General features: G+C 32.3%; 1 non-coding gene across 1 annotated transcript; it reads left to right on the forward strand.

Moving 5' to 3' along the window:
* The first annotated feature begins 566 nt into the window (after positions 1-566).
* LOC148576508 (small nucleolar RNA R71) lies at positions 567-674 on the forward strand. The gene has a single exon (XR_015903340.1). It is a non-coding gene; the product is annotated as a small nucleolar RNA R71 (small nucleolar RNA).
* The last annotated feature ends 2,379 nt before the right edge of the window (positions 675-3,053 follow it).

Consider the following 3,053-nt stretch of genomic DNA (forward strand, 5'->3'; position numbering starts at 1 on the left):
GAGGTATTTTGTTCAGGATTCTCTGTCTGTTGCTGAGTGGATGATGGAAAAGGTTTACTATTGTTAAACCTATTTCTTCCACCATTATTAAAGCCTTGTTGAGGCTTTTGTTGATCCTTCCATGAGAGATTTGGGTGATTTCTCCATGAGGGGTTATAGGTGTTTCCATAAGGTTCACCCATGTAATTCACCTCTGCTATTGCAGGGTTTTCAGGATCATAAGCTTCTTCTTCAGAAGATGCCTCTTGAGTACTGTTGGATGCAGCTTGCATTCCATTCAGACTCTGAGAAATCATATTGACTTGCTGAGTCAATATTTTATTCTGAGCCAATATGGCATTCAGAGTATCAATTTCAAGAACTCCCTTCTTCATAGGCATCCCATTACTCACAGGATTCCTCTCAGAAGTGTACATGAACTGGTTATTAGCAACCATGTCAATGAGTTCTTGAGCTTCTGCAGGCGTTTTCTTTAAGTGAATGGTTCCACCTACAGAGGTATCCAATGACATTTTAGCTAATTCAGACAGACCATCATAGAATATGTCCAGGATGGTCCATTTTGAAAGCATGTCAGAAGGACACTTTTTGGTCAGTTCTTTGTATCTCTCCCAAGCTTCATAGAGGGATTCACCTTCTTTCTATCTGAAGGTCTGAACATCCACTCTAAGCTTACTCAGCTTTTGAGGAGGAAAGAACTTGGCTAAGAAAGCCTTGACCAGCTTATCCCAAGAGTTTAGGCTATCCTTAGGTTGAGAGTCCAACCATATTTTAGCTCTGTCTCTCACAGCAAAAGGGAAAAGCATGAGCCTGTAGACTTCAGGATCTACTCCATTAGTCTTAACAGTATCACAGATCTGCAAGAATTCAGTTAAGAACTGAAAAGGATCTTCAGATGGAAGTCCATAAAACTTGTAATTCTGCTGCATCAGAGAAACTAATTGAGGTTTCAGCTCAAAATTGTTTGCTCCAATGGCAGGAATGGAGATGCTTCTTCCATGTAAATTGGAATTAGGTGCAGTAAAGTCACCAAGCATCCTCCTTGCATTATTATTATTTTCGGCTGCCATCTCCTCTTCCTGTTCGAAAATTTCTGAAAGGTGCTTGCTGGATTGTTGTAATTTAGCTTCTCTTAGTTTCCTCTTCAGAGTCCTTTCAGGTTCTGGATCTGCTTCAACAAGAATGTTCTTGTCCTTGCTCCTGCTCATATGAAAAAGAGGGATAGAAAAATAATAATAGGGATCCTTTTTACCACAGGTATAGAGGTTCCCCTGTGTGAGTAGAAGAAGAAAAGAATGTAATGTAAAGAAAGAAACAAAAGGGTAAGGAGAGCAGAGATGTGGGATGAAGAGAGGTGTTAGTAGATGAATAAACAAATAGAAGGAGATGAGAGAGAAGGAGAATTTTCGAAAATTATTTTTGAAAAAGAGTTAGTGATTTTCGAAAATAGTTTTTGAAAAAGGTTAGTAATTTTTGAAAATTAAAATCAACAATAAAATTAATTAGTTAATTTAAAAGAAATTTTGAAAAAGAGGGAAGATATTTTCGAAAATTAGAGAGAGAGAGTTAGTTAGGTAGTTTTGAAAAAGATAAGAAACAAACAAAAAGTTAGTTAGTTAGTTGAAACAAATTTGAAAATCAATTTTGAAAAGATAAGAAGATAAGAAGTTAGAAAGGATATTTTAAAATCAAATTTTGAAAAAGATAAGATAAGAGATATTTTTGAAAAGATATGATTGAAATTAGTTTTGAAAAAGATTTGATTTTTAAAATCACAATTAATGACTTGATTCACAAGAAATCACAAGATATGATTCTAGAACTCAAAGTTTGAATCTTTCTTAACAAGCAAGTAACAAACTTGAAATTTTTGAATCAAAACATTAATTGATGATGTTATTTTCGAAAATTAGGAGATAAAGATAAGAAAAAGATTTTTGAAAAATACTTTTAAAATTTTCGAAAATAAATAAGAAAAATGAAAAAGATTTGATTTTTGAAAAAGATTTTGAAAAAGATAAGAATTTTAAATTGAAAATTTGATTTGACTCATAAAAACAACTAGATTTTAAAAAGTTTTGAAAAAGTCAACTCAAATTTTCGAAATTTATGAGTGAAAAAGGGAAAGATATTTTTTTGATTTTTGAATTTTTAATGATGAGAGAGAAAAAAATGAAAAAGACTCAATGCATGAAAATTTTGGATCAAAACAATGAATGCATGCAAGAATGCTATGAATGTCAAGATGAACACCAAGAACACTTTGAATGTCAAGATGAACATCAAGAACTTATTTTTGAAAAATTTTTAATGCAAAAAAAATATGCAAGACACCAAACTTAAAAATTTTTCATGTATAGACACTATGAATGCAAGAATGCATATGAAAAACAAGAAAAGACACAAACAATGAAAACATCAAGATCAAACAAGAAGACTTACCAAGAACAACTTGAAAATCATGAAGAACACTATGAATGCATGAATTTTTCGAAAAATGCAAAATGAATATGCAATTGACACCAAACTTTCAACTTGACTCAAGACTCAAACAAGAAATATGAAATATTTTTTATTTTTATGATTTTTTTATTTTTTTTGGATTTTTGTATATTCTTTTTTTCGAAAAAATATATAGGAAAAAGAAAATAAGGATTTCAAAATTTTTTAATATGAATTCCAGGAATCTTGTATTCTTAGTCTAAAGCTCCAATCCGAGGGTTAGGCATGGCTTAATAGCCAACCAAGCTTTAGTATGTAACTCAGACATGCCACGGCTGACTGACGTTAGGATTTTTGCCAGTAAAGAATGTCATAAAAACAGTCGCGTTGTAGATATAGTCTCTAAACCGACAAAAATCCCTTCGTACAAACGTTTTGGTTGTCACAAGTAACAAACCCCCTTGAAATTGATAACCAAGTATGTTCTTATTATTGGTTATGAAGATTGTAAATTGGGGGTTTTGGAAGTTTGGGCAATGCGCACAGGTATATTTTCGAGCAATAAAAATAAATAAATAACTGTAAAATAAACTCTTGGCAAGGTATGAGAA

This window comes from Arachis ipaensis, chromosome B1, assembly GCF_059453495.1.
Source record: "Arachis ipaensis isolate K30076 ecotype BB chromosome B1, ASM5945349v1, whole genome shotgun sequence".
In the NCBI taxonomy this organism is placed as follows: Eukaryota; Viridiplantae; Streptophyta; class Magnoliopsida; order Fabales; family Fabaceae; genus Arachis; species Arachis ipaensis.